The sequence below is a fragment of the Pseudophryne corroboree genome, chromosome 12, assembly GCF_028390025.1.
Source record: "Pseudophryne corroboree isolate aPseCor3 chromosome 12, aPseCor3.hap2, whole genome shotgun sequence".
NCBI classification, from domain to species: domain Eukaryota; kingdom Metazoa; phylum Chordata; class Amphibia; order Anura; family Myobatrachidae; genus Pseudophryne; species Pseudophryne corroboree.
Window position 1 is genome coordinate 148,290,469 of NC_086455.1, and position 14,424 is coordinate 148,304,892.

At 43.2% G+C, this 14,424-nt stretch overlaps 1 long non-coding RNA gene across 1 annotated transcript in view; it reads left to right on the forward strand.

The window, feature by feature from the left end:
- LOC134981037 (uncharacterized) overlaps positions 1-13,070 on the forward strand; it is a 54,010-nt gene extending 40,940 nt beyond the window's left edge. The window contains exons 2-4 of the long non-coding RNA XR_010190506.1: positions 8,574-8,686; positions 9,113-9,168; positions 12,399-13,070. This is a non-coding gene — a long non-coding RNA (uncharacterized LOC134981037). The remainder of the gene's footprint in view (positions 1-8,573; positions 8,687-9,112; positions 9,169-12,398) is intronic.
- The last annotated feature ends 1,354 nt before the right edge of the window (positions 13,071-14,424 follow it).

Here is a 14,424-nt window from a genome sequence, read left to right on the forward strand (position 1 = left end):
AAGACTGAACTGCTTAATCACCTGTCGGTGTGGTTTCATCGTATGCAACCATGACAAGCTGGGTTTAGTCACATCTGATGCAAACGTGTCAGAGGAGCCAATCGGAGGCTGCTGGAACCTAATCTTCCAGCAACTGCCGGGCTCAGCCCACCCAGCCGGCTCCTCATTTGCAAGGGCAACCTCTCCTCAGCCCCCTCTTGTTGGCCATTCTTCCTGCTGCCTGATCTCAGGGGGATCATGGAAGTATAATTATGATTCATACAGTTATAAAAAAGTTTTTGATGGACATTTTTGGAAAAATCTAAGCCAGTTAAGTGGTTGACAGGTATTGTCTGGAAAAGATTTACCTACTAGTCCCTTCCTTTGGTCTAATTCAAATAGGGGTTATCCCCAAAGAATTACACCTGTACAATCAGACGTCAACGAATATCCTTTTCCTAGAAAAAAAAAAAAAAAACACTAGTGCAACTTAATGTTAGCTAGGGTCCTTGTTTCTGGTAATTGAGGTTTCCACAAGGGGGGACCGGTCTATTTTTTATACATAGTTGGAATGCTTAATTAAGATTATGGGTTTGAGCTCACGTTATTTGTTATTTCTTCCATAATCCATTAAACAGATGATCACACATAGCTCATGTATCACTGTGAAGAAACAGGGAACTGTACACATCGTACCAAAGAAGATGATAGAGCAGGAATAGAGAAAACACCAAAATGTCATACTGTCTTTCCCCTGTCCCTGCTCCATCATCTGCTTTGGTGACATGTTTGTTTTCTCTGTATTGGTGTATGTCCCAATTCTCTGGGCTAGGTGTATCATCGCTTGGAGAGTGATAAAACGGAAAGTGATAAACTACCAGCCAACCAGCTGTCATTTTTCAAACACATCCTGTAACATGGCTTTTAGGAGCTGATTGGCTGGTATTTTCTCTCTCTCCACTTTATGACTCTCACACTCTGATGCATCTAGCCCTTTGTCTGATCATATTTCGCCCTCAAACTTTACTGTCAAAAGCATACTGTATAAAAATATTCAGGAGATACACAATTGGTTATCATTGGAAGGACTTTAAACCTATATAGGAACAAACAGCTTGGTGATCATTCTTACTCAGCCAGTGCTCAAATAATGCTTTTGTAATTATTATTTCATTGTTTAAAGTACAGTACATTTTTGGCTGACATTTTATTCCTCAGAAATTAACTTTACTGTTTGTAATATAATCTCAATGAAATCAGTATCTAAATCTGGATTCATCCATAGTGATTTGTATTCACATGATTCTACTGTCTAGCCATGATTCTACTGTCTAGGCTAGCACTAGCAGTACTGTATATAGGTGCAGAGTATGGTGTAGGCTTCAATGGCAGGAACCTTCCAGTCGCGGCCATCTAACTGCCCCCATAACATGACTGACTAGGATATGGAAGTGTAGATAATAGTGCAGTACAGAAATTATTCACAATAATAGCTAGATACAACCAAAAGTTGAGGTCACAGGTGGTGCTGGTTCAGAATCATAGACGTGGGCAACACATTTTATTAGGGGGTGCACTGTCGGAGGGGTGTGTCTAGCACCACCTACTGGGCATATCCAGCACCACTTATTGGCACTCACTACAATATAAATAACATACCACAAGGAGTGTGGCTACTGCAAACGGTGGCTTGTCAACATGACATGCCACCTGTTTCTCATAACTCTGGGAGCATTCCTCTCCATTCAATATGCACCTTACCTACAGTACTGTGCAAAAGTTTTTGGCAGGTGTGGAACAAAAAATGCTGCAAAGTAAGAATGCTATCAAAAATAGAAGTGTTAATAGTTTGCACACAGTTTTTAATGGAACTCCGCAGGGAGGTTGTTCCAAACATCTTGGGGAACTAACCATAGATCTTCTGTGGATGTAGGCTTGCTCAAATCCCTCTGCCTCTTCGTGTGATCCCAGACAGACTCGATGATGTTGAGATCAGGGCTTTGTGGGGTCAATATCATCCCGGACTCCTTGTTCTTCTTTATGCTAAAGATCGTTCTTAATGACATTGGCTGTGGGGTCATTGTCCTGTTGCAGAATAATTTTGGAGCCAATCAGATGCCTTCCTGATGGTATTGCATGCTGGCTAAGTACCTGCCTGTATTTTTCAGCATTGAAGCACAAAGAAACAAGCCATGTTGAGGACCGTAGACACCGTGGTTGACCAAGGAAATTTAGTGCATCAGATAAATGACACATCATGCTTAATTCCTTTCAAAATTGGAAGAAATCAAGCAGTGCCATCGACTCAGAACTAGCAGAAACCAGTGGGACCCAGGTACACCCATCTACTGTTCAGAGAAATCTGTCCAGAAATGGTCTTCATGGAAGAATTGTGGCCAAAAAGCCATACCGGTGATGTGGAAACAAGGCTAAGCAACTCAACTATGCACGAAACATAGGAACTGGGGTGCAGAAAATGGCTGCAGGTGCTCTGGACTGATGAGTCAAAATTTCAAAAATATTTTGCTGTAACAGAAGGCAATTATTTCCCCTGAAGGGCTGGAGAATGGTACAATGAGTCTCTGCAAACAGCAGTGAAGCATGGTGAACATTCCTTGCAAGTTTGGGGCTGCATACTAGCAAATGGAGTGGGGTATTTGGTCAGGGTTAAATGGTGTCCTCAGTGCTGGGAAATACAGGCAGGTACTTATCCATCATGCAATACCATCAATGTAGTATCTGATTCGCTCCTAATTTATTCTGCAGCAGGACAATGACCCCAAACATATAGCCAATGTCATTAAAATCTATCTTCAGCGTAAAGAAGAACTAGGAGTCCTGGAAGTGATGATATAGCCCACACAGAGCCCTGATTTTAATGTCATCAAGTCTGTCTGGGATTACATGAAGAGACAGAGGGATTTGAGCAAGCCTACATCCACAGAAGATCTGTGGTAAGTTTTCCAAGATGTCTGGAACAACCTCCCTGCCAAGTACCATGTACAAGTGTACCTAGAAGAATTGATGCTTTTTTGAAGGCAAAGGGTGGTCACACCAAATATTGATTTGATTTAGATTTCTATTTTGTTCATTCACTTTGCATTTTGTTAACTGATAAAAATAGACTATTAACACTTCTATTTTTAAAAGCATTCTTACCATACTTTGTAGCATTTTTTTAATTCATACAGTACTTGCCTAAAACTTTTGCACAGTATTGTATATGGTGATTTCTCAAAACGGGGAACCTCTGAAGAAATGTATCCTCCCTGGGCAGACAGCGTCTTCAGTTGGTAATCACTATTCATGTATGAAATTACCCTGGCCCTGAAGATGCCTGTTTGTGTAGGAATATAACAAAGATCATCATCATGCAACAGAGGTTTAACCAGATTCTTGTCTCCCCCTGGCCCCTCCATCTCTCAGCCACACCATCATCTCCTCAATGTGTCTCTTAACCACACCTTATCTCTTGCCTGTGTCTGCCACACCATCTCCCTCCTCTCTTTGCATCGTCTCTCAGCCACACCATCTTCCCATCCCTGCATGGTCTCTCATCCACACTATCATCTCCTGCCTGCGGCTCACTGCCATGCCATCTTCCCCACCTGCATCTCTCACCATCCACCTCACTTTGTGTTTCTCAGTCTCCCCCTTCTCTCTGTGCCTCTCAGCTCACCCTTTCCTCTGTGCCTCTCACCCTTCCATCTCTGCCTCTCAGCCCCTTTTCACTCTGTGCCTCTCAGCCTCCCACCCTTCACTGTGCGTCTTTCAGCCTGCCCCCTTCATTCTGTGTCTCTCAGCCTCCAACCTCTCACTCTGTGTATCTCAGCCTGCCCCCTTCATTCTGTGTCTCTCAGCCTACAACCTCTCACTCTGTGTATCTCAGCCTGCCCCCTTCATTCTGTCTCTCTCAGCCTCCAACCTCTCACTCTGTGTCTCTCAGCCTCCAACCTCTCACTCTGTGTATCTCAGCCTGCTCCCTTCACTTTGTGTCTTTCAACCTGCACCTCCCTTCATTCTGTGTCTAGTGCTGTTTATTGCCACTTACACAATGCCCACAGTAGTAGTTCCACTTACACAATGCCCACACCAGTTGTGCCCCTTACACAATGCCCATAGTAGTAGTGCCCCTTACACAATACCCATAGTAGTAGTGCTCCTTACACAATGCCCACAGCAGTTGTGCCCCTTACAAAATGCTCACGTAGTTGTGCCCTTTACACAATGCCCATAGTAGTAGTGACCCTTACACAATGCCCACAGTGGTAGTGACCCTTACACAATGCCCACAGTAGTGCCTTTAGAAAATGTCCACAGCAGTTGTGCCCCTTACACAATGCCCATAGTGTGCCACTTACACAATGCCAACAGCAGTTTTGCCCCTTACACAATACCCACAGCAGTAGTGCCTCTTACACAATGCCCATAGTAGTAGTGTACCTTACACAATGCCCACAGCAGTAGTGTACCTTACACAATGCCCATAGTAGTAGTGTACCTTACACAATGCCCACAGCAGTAGTGTACCATACACAATGCCCACAGTAGTAGTACCACTTACACAATGCCCACAGCAGTTGTGCCCCTTACACAATGCCCATAGTAGTAGTGTCCCTTACACAATGCCCACAGCAGTTGTGCCCCTTACACAATGCCCACATAGTTGTGCCCCTTACACATTGCCCATAGTAGTAGTGTCCCTTACACAATGCCCACAGCAGTTGTGTCCCTTACACAATGCCCATAGTAGTAGTGCTCCTTACACAATGCCCATAGTAGTAGTGCCCCTTACACAATGCCCACAGCAGTTGTGTCCCTTACACAATGCCCATAGTAGTAGTGCTCCTTACACAATGCCCATAGTAGTAGTGCCCCTTACACAATGCCCACAGCAGTTGTGTCCCTTACACAATGCCCACAGCAGTCGTGTCCCTTACACAATGCCCATAGTAGTAGTGCTCCTTACACAATGCCCATAGTAGTAGTGTACCTTACACAATGCCCACAGCAGTAGTGTACCTTACACAATGCCCACAGTAGTAGTACCACTTACACAATGCCCACAGCAGTTGTGCCCCTTACACAATGCCCATAGTAGTAGTGTCCCTTACACAATGCCCACAGCAGTTGTGCCCCTTACACAATGCCCACATAGTTGTGCCCCTTACACATTGCCCATAGTAGTAGTGTCCCTTACACAATGCCCACAGCAGTTGTGTCCCTTACACAATGCCCATAGTAGTAGTGCTCCTTACACAATGCCCATAGTAGTAGTGCCCCTTATACAATGCCCACAGCAGTTGTGTCCCTTACACAATGCCCACAGCAGTTGTGTCCCTTACACAATGCCCATAGTAGTAGTGCTCCTTACACAATGCCCATAGTAGTAGTGCTCCTTACACAATGCCCATAGTAGTAGTGCCCCTTACACAGTAGTTGTGCCCAGGAGCGGTTCTTGGTGCGGGCAAGCAGTGCCTGAGCCCGGGGTGCTGCGGCCTGGGGGCGTGGCCGCAGTCACCCCGCAGGTACCGCCATCTACCCGCACCCCGCTCCCCGGCTGCAGCAGATGCCGTGGGCTGTGTGGACATCCGCTGCAGCCGGCTCCAGTGATAGACACTAGAGGTCATTATTGACCTCTAGTGTCTGTGCGGCGCTGCTATGGGAGAGACGTCATGACGTCTCTCCCATAGAGAGGAGCCGCGGCGGGCAGACAGAGCAGGAGCAGCAGCAGCGGTCGGGACTCGGGAAGCAGGAGCGGGGCAGTGGTAAGTATTGAGTTTTTTTTGTGTGTGTTTGAAAGCGCAGGGGGCACAGCAGCAGAGGGCACAACTACTGAGGGCACAACTACTGGGGGCACAGCAGCAGAGGGCACAACTACTGGGGGCACAACTACTGGGGCAAATCTACTGGGGGCAAAGCAACAGGGGGCACAGCAACAGAGGGCACAACTACTGGGGAAAAAGCAACAGGGGGCACAACTACTGGGCACAGCAACAGGGGGCACAGCAACAGAGGGCACAACTACTGGGGAAAAAGCAACAGGGGGCACAACTACTGGGCACAGCAACAGGGGGCACAGCAACAGAGGGCACAACTACAGGGGGCACAGCAACAGGGGGCAAAGCTACTTGGCGCATAGCTACAGGGGGCACAGCTACAGGGGGCAAATCAACTGGGAGGCACAACTACTTGGGGCAAATCTGGGGGCATACCTGTGGCCAAGGCCCTCCCCTATGAAGCCACGCCCCTATTTTTTGATGCACGCCTCCGGCACGCACTAACTGTTTTACCGCACTGGGGGGGCGCCGCCAGTGTAAACGTTCGCACTGGGCACCACAAGGTGTAGAACCGGCCCTGGTTGTGCCCCTTACACAATGTCCACAGTAGTAGTATCCCTTACACAATGATAACCTTTTGGCTAGACCAAGACAAATCTTCTGCCTGGTCTCTCTCTGTTATTACCATGTAAAGACCTTTCCTGACTTCTGACCATGTTGTACATACTGTGGCCATGCAAAATTAAACCCAGCCTCCTTTTGAAATATGCTTACAGTAGCAGACAGGCTGATTGTGAAAATCAAGAAGCTGTGTGGGTACGCATTTCTTGCAGTACTTTAATGAGCATTACAGGACATGATGACAATCACTGCTTCACTGGTTCATCGTTTCAATAAATGTCAAGCTGGTGCATATCTCTCTCATCATATTTCTGTATTCTCTATAATAAATATCTACTTTCCACATCAGCAGTGGACTACTGCCTACTGAATGTCAAAGAGATGTCCTGCTCTGCTGTGCTATTCAAATCAAGCTGAGTCTCGTATTGACTAGTGTCATGTCATTGTGTGTTTATTGATTTGCCAGATCCTGAACTCAGCCTGCTTATCATTATTGATTCATTTCCAGTGAGCCATGACCCTTGGCTACATCTGACTGTTAGACTTGAAGGTGAAGATTTGTCATTGAGATTCTTCTTTAGGCCCAATACTAGAGTTAGCCTGCACCTCAGAGAGACTATGGTGGTCATTCCGAGTTGTTCGCTCGCTAGCAGTTTTAAGCATCCGTGCAAACGCTATGCCGCCGCCCACTGGGAGTGTATTTTAGCTTAGCAGAAGTGCGAACGAAAGGATCGCAGAGCGGCTACAAAATAATTTTGTGCAGTTTCTGAGTAGCTTCAGACCTACTCAGCGCTTGCGATCACTTCAGACTGTTCAGTTCCTGTTTTGATGTCACAAACACGCCCTGCGTTCGCCCAGCCACGCCTCAGTTTTTCCTGGCATGCCTGCGTTTTTACGAACACTCCCTAAAAACGGTCAGTTGCCACCCATAAACGCCCACTTCATGTCAATCACTCTGCGGCCAGCAGTGCAACTGAAAAGCATCGCTAGACCCTGTGTGAAACTACATCGGCCGTTGTAATAGTACGTCGCGCGTGCGCATTGCGCCGCATACGCATGTGCAGAAATGACGTTTTTTTGCCTCATCGCTGCACAGCGAACGAATGCAGCTAGCGATCAACTCGGAATGACCACCTATCTCGCTGCTGGCCAATCAGTGGTAATAGGTACAAACTTGCTGTTTTTGTTAATTGACAAGACCCTAAAAACATGTAAGGAAATTTAGAGTTAGCAGAATCTAGAAATCCAACTGTTGGTAAAACTGAATTACAGTATTTGACTATTCTAATCACCAACTGGCTCATTTTGAGTTAGACATATTTTTTTTTATTTTATTGCAACACAATTGCACATTTTTTTATTTATTAATTACTTAATAAAATACGCTCCCTTGTTTAAATGACTCTTCCTTACATTATTATATTGTGTGCAAATAGGGTAATGCAACTTTAGCATCTACTACTAACGCTATCAAGCCAAAGCACGATGCTATCTTTATGATATACCGGGTCTACATACTGTACTTATAGAACTGATGCAAGTCTGGCGCGAAGTTAATGTTTTTGATCTGGACTCACCTTCCAATGCGTGTGTAGCTCATATATGGAAATACACTTTTTTTATATGATTCTTTTCCCTGCATTCATTATCAGCACCTCTAAATAAGGCTCTAAATGTTACTGAACACAAATCAATTTCACAGAATGCAGTGTTGTGTGTTCCATTTGGGATGTATTATAGCCACGTGATCTAGGATCCGATGTCCTCAGTTGATAAATGAGGATGAAGGGGAAACTAGATGTGCAAAGACTTATATGGAAAGAATGTTGAATAAAAATGTTGTAAGCAGACCTGGGGGTAAATTTACTAAGGTGGGAGTTTTTTTAGAACTAGTGATGTTGCCCATAGCAACCAATCAGATTCTACTTAACATTTACCAAGCTGCTTCTAGAAGATAATATATAGAATGTGATTGGTTGCTATAAGCAACATCACCAGTTCTAAAAAAAAAACCTCCCACCTTAGTAAATTTACCCCCTGGTGAATTGTAATGGATTGCAATTTATTCAGAGACTCTGTTGATCGAATTACAAGATCCTGGATGTATTAAAGACAACTATCGTCAGAAATTCAGTTTAAAAGTGCAGTTTTCTAACACTACTCATCACAACTCGTCATCTTGATTTATTTCAGTGCTCTGAATATAAATCGTCTGATATAAGAGCATCGAAATTGCCCACAGTGGTGTCTCTGGCCAGCAAGATTGCCCAAATGACTTGCAGTTTGCATGAAAACATAATAAAGAGGTAAGACATAGTAAAGAGACACAATAAATATATGTAGTTAATTGTCACAAATTAACACTTAATTAAGAGGCCCAACCAATTGTTAAATATATTAATGGGGCACAATTATTTAATGAAACTTTTATTGGAGTACATTTAACAATAATAAAAAAGAACAATTGAATTATGCTGACATATTTAATAAATCTTAAGGGGCCAATATTATTTATAAAATTGTTTAAATGTTACGTTAATTGGGGCAATTTTAAATAATTATTGATAAAGGTACCACTTATATTATGAACTTCAATTATTGCTTAATTTAAAAAGTACTTATGTGTAACACTACCTCAGCACATATAGCGGCAATGTTTGATCTTGCAACACACTTTCTATTTGGCTATTGAGACTAAATTTCTGCCTCTCGCCTCTTTTTCCTCCATCTAGGATTATTACAATATGTACCAAAGCTTGAAGAGAGATGAAGTGGAAAGAGATAAAAGGTGGGATACATCAAGCATCACATTCAAACATTTCACCACTCATCGCATGCATCCAAGGTTGGACTGGCCCACAGAGGTACAGGGGAAACCACCGGTGGGCCCACCTCCTATTCTATGGATTAGGTCCCAACTGTGCACTTGAATTGTACATTATACATATTATCTACAGTGCAGTGCAGTTATTAATCTGGTACATTATCATGCATGCACTAGCAGTATTTACTATATATATTTTTCATGGGGCCCATACCTTGTTAGCCAAGCCTCTGTGGCAGCTGGCCACACCCCTAAGCATGGACCTTTACCGCTGCATTCCCCGGTGGGCCCTCCATGCCCCAGTCTGACACTGCATGCATCTCAGTGTTTATTAATGTTGTATGCATGAAGATTTCTGCAAAGGACACATCTCCCGGTAACAGAAGATAGGACTTCCAGGTTTATGACCTGGGAGTCCTAACTGCGCATGCCTTAGGAGCTGCACACGCTGTTGGAGGTGCTGAGAGGGATAAGGTGCTGGGAGGGATCTGGTTGGATCCCCTTAGGGGGAAATGAGAATTTAAGCCCATAAGCTGCTATTGGGTAACACCATCTAAAGAAGGCGTTGCCTGTCTGATCCAAGTTATATCGCATTCTGGAGCTTGGTGTATATGTGGTAAGCAGCCAAACCTCCAAAAATGATATTTTCAGACATTTGACTGCAGACTCAAATTTGATTTATCCCGACCAATCAGCTCCTAACTATCACTTTTCAAACATAGCCTGTAACATGATAGTTGGAAGCTGATTGGTTGGTACTTTGGGCGGGATAAATCAAATTTATGTATCCCTCCCATGTATCTCTCTCCATACTTTCATACATCTCTCCCTAAATCTCTCAGATTAAGTAACATTTTTCCTACATTTTAGATTGCACTAAATCTGTGGGACTGTCTAAAGTATAAACTCTCAGCCATTAATTCCTTCTTAGCATCAACTCCTAACAGTTTCAATAGAGCTATGATATAAAACTTGATATTAGCATTGATCTTCAAAGCAAGGATGAATGTGAGAAGGATTATTGGGAAGTAATAGGAGATTGACAGATGGGGTCTTAACAAAATCTTCTGCAACTCTGCCCCATTTTGCAGAAGGAATTGCATGCACCGTGGTACCCTATCCAATACGTGTAGGACTTGTCCAAAGGTAACTCTCTGAACAAGGGGGATGCGGTCAACATCCCGCTGGACGGGATCCCGGCGGTCGAAATACCAACGCCGGAATCCCGACCGCCACAATCCTGACATATTCTCCCTCCGTGGGTGTCCACGACACCCATAGAGGGAGAATATAATAGTGTGGCGAGCGTAGCGAGGCACCGTGCCCGCAGCGTGGCGAGCGTAACGAGCCCTCAAGGGGCTGCGTTCCGCTCGCCACCCCGGTCGGGATTGTGTGGTCGGGATTCCGGCGTCGGTATTTCGACCGCCGGGATCCCGTCCAGCGGGATTACGTACTGATCCCGAACAAGGTACATATCCTCCTTCTAAATTCAGTACTAGAAGCACCAGCCCATAAAAAAAACCTGACTCTTTATCTTAGGCTACCAAAAAGAAAAGAAATATGATAGCGCTAACAATTTTAACTGAACACAGGTGTTTTCTTAAAAATATATCACATTTATTTGTTAATATTCAATATATAGTCATAAATGACTTAGCACATATAAAACCATATGTTTAAAAAGCCTCTTATAGCCAGTCTCTAGCCCACGACAATTGATGTTAATCAAGCACACCTTTTTGTGTTATTAGAGTCCCTGTGACCGGTCACAATATCAACAGGATCCTTTACACTGGTTTGCAGACGTGTCCAATTTTATGGTATAGTTACCAATATTTTTGTGGATTAGCCGGGTATCCCACCTAGCGAAGGTCCAGAGGCTTATCTCCGTTCCGACACAGATGTATGATGGTTCTCCCTGTATTAATTTTCCACATCCATAGATGAAATGGGTCCAAAGGGACAACGTCTGACAAGGTGTCCTGATGGTGGCTTCGAATTGTCAAGGTGTAGACTGGTCTCCTAACGCGTTTCGCTGGCGTCTTGCCAAGACGCCAGCGAAACGCGTTAGGAGACCAGTCTACACCTTGACAATTCGAAGCCACCATCAGGACACCTTGTCAGACGTTGTCCCTTTGGACCCATTTCATCTATGGATGTGGAAAATTAATACAGGGAGAACCATCATACATCTGTGTCGGAACGGAGATAAGCCTCTGGACCTTCGCTAGGTGGGATACCCGGCTAATCCACAAAAATATTGGTAACTATACCATAAAATTGGACACGTCTGCAAACCAGTGTAAAGGATCCTGTTGATATTGTGACCGGTCACAGGGACTCTAATAACACAAAAAGGTGTGCTTGATTAACATCAATTGTCGTGGGCTAGAGACTGGCTATAAGAGGCTTTTTAAACATATGGTTTTATATGTGCTAAGTCATTTATGACTATATATTGAATATTAACAAATAAATGTGATATATTTTTAAGAAAACACCTGTGTTCAGTTAAAATTGTTAGCGCTATCATATTTCTTTTCTTTTTGGTATTTTCAGTATATGAGAGACTGACTATCTCTCACCCTGGTAGCAGCTTAGAGAACCAGCACAAGTCTTAGCGCCAGAACCTGTATTAAGTAATTAATACTAAATTTTCATCTTTATCTTAGGCTACCTCGCCCAAGACTTACTGTATCTACTCATTCTGTAAAATGTGCCTCTCACATTGAATCTGAAATTGTAGGTTGAAAGAGGTTGACAAATCTTTCATGGATGGAAAAAAAAATGACTCATAATAATAATAATAATAATAATAATAATAATAATATTATAATAATAATAAACTGTACCTACTGTAGTCCCCCAGGTTCGGACTCTCTGGATTTTGCAGGAAAAACAGATATAGCCTCCAACCTTACATTTACCATCTGCCCTCTCCTATATAAACTACTTTACCCAATGTCTACAGTATTGTATTTTTAAATATGTACCTACTAGAACTTTGTCTTATTCCTCTTCCTGTAGCCTCCCTCAATGTCTCATTGCCACATCCCCCACATCTAAACCTACTGTATTCATGATAGATGATTCCGACAATATTTATGTTTTATTTTTCTAAAGCAGAAATCAGACTTTGTGACCATGTTTTTCTCTCATGTTGAATGTTCTGATTTGTACTTTTTGTATTACAGTTGTTTGGGGATAATAAAATGTAAATAAAAAAAGAATAAGATTCGAGTGACACTCAAGATTGCGGAGCTTGCTTACAAAGTCATACAATGCTCTTTAAACAAACCATTGTTTTCTGTAAAGAATTGACCAAGACCTTAAATCCTCTGTCTGCTGCTGCCAGCAAGAAAACCTAATTTCACAGTTGCCATGGAAACATCTAGGAAATGGTACCCACCTGAAATCTGACAGAACTATACCACTGATTGAAAAAGCTGATGACACAGAAGTATTTATTTAATCCTTTCACTACCAGTGGGGCCAGCAATACAAGGATCTGTGATGTGAAGGCTCTTTGGGGAGAAAACATAGAGTTCTTGAGACAGTTGTATATTACTGTGAGTCTCAACTTCTATGCCAATTTAAGAAACTTTTGGCCCTTTGGGACAGGAACCTTTGATAAAAAATAAATCTATGGTAAAAAAAAAAAAAAGAACGAGACCTTATCATGTACTCAATGTTGACTACCCAGTGTAGAGGAGAGAGCCTATGCAGTAATTGGATAACAAATTAAGGTGAACATAGGCTGGAGAATGTTTGTTGATGCCATATGGTCATCTAAGTCATTAAACTTTTAGTATTGTTCTCCACCGTATTCACTTACTGCATATTTTATCCAGCTTTACCACCTCTATTATAGACACATTGTCTTGTATTGTAGGATAGGTCAACAGACCTTAATAAACCTATATACTGTACTTGTCTGTTGGTTGTGGTTGATTCCTATAATAATTTACAGCTGCAATAAGTGTTATTCATTTATAGTAAAACTTATCTATTGATAAATTAATATAAGATGTGGTACCCCATTTTCATAATTTACAATTGTATCTCAAAGTCACAGTACTCAAAAAACTACAACATAGCATATTATTTTTCAGTGGAAGTGAAAGAAACTGAAGCTGGGTACACATTACACAATTATCGAGTATATCAGCTGATAATTGTATGATTGGCCTAATAACAGTATATACTGTATAGTGTGTTTGGTTTTCAGGAACACCATGCAATGGTTAGCATTACTGCCTCATAGCACTAAGGTAATGAGACTAATTCCAGACCAGGGTTAATCTGTGTGGGTTTTATATGTTCTTTCCATATTTGCATGGGTTTCCTCCCACACTCCAATACATACCAGTAGGTTAATTTTGTATACACATGAGTGGTAACAGATATCAGAGATATTTGCTGTGGTTCCTCTACTTTCGATTTCAACAGCAATACCCATTGATGCAGGGCCGGACTGACCTACTGTATACTCAGAGTAGGTGCATAGGGTGTAAGCCAGTAGAAGGCTCCACAGGTGGCGGAAATGATGGAGTAAGGATAACATGAGACTTCCCCTCCATACTGCCTCGGACCAGCTCCCAGTGGTGACACACAGCTTTCCCCTTCCCTACATGAAGCCCATCAAACAATAAGTGAGTTGGATGGGGGGAGTGTGTGTGGAGGGGTGTTTGATATGCTGATGCTCACCTCCTGGGATGCGGTTGGTCCGCCTCTGCATAGAAGTCTAAGCGGAGGCAGGACTGCAATACGGCAATATGTGTCAAGCTCTGAAATGTATCAGTTAGCCACTTTAGCCTGTAGGCTACATTTCACAATGTTTTTCCAACAGGGATTATTTGGAAGCGCATTACCTTTGTCGGATCTGAAAAGAATGGGTGTGACACCTTACATAGTAAATAAAGGATACTAATAAACATAAAGGAGGAGTATCACTGTGCATACAGACAATATTATAGAAAAACATTTAACTACCCCGCACAACACTTTTTGGAACATTATGGTTCAAACAATGGGGGTCATTCCGAGTTGATCGTAGCTGTGCTAAATTTAGCACAGCTACGATCATCTTCCCTGACATGCGGGGGGACGCCCAGCACAGGGCTAGCCCGCCCCGCATGTCAGTCCGGTCCCCCCCGCAGCGGCGATGCCTTTGCACTTCAAGAGTAGCTCCTGGCCAGCGCAGCTTTAGCGTGCTGGCCG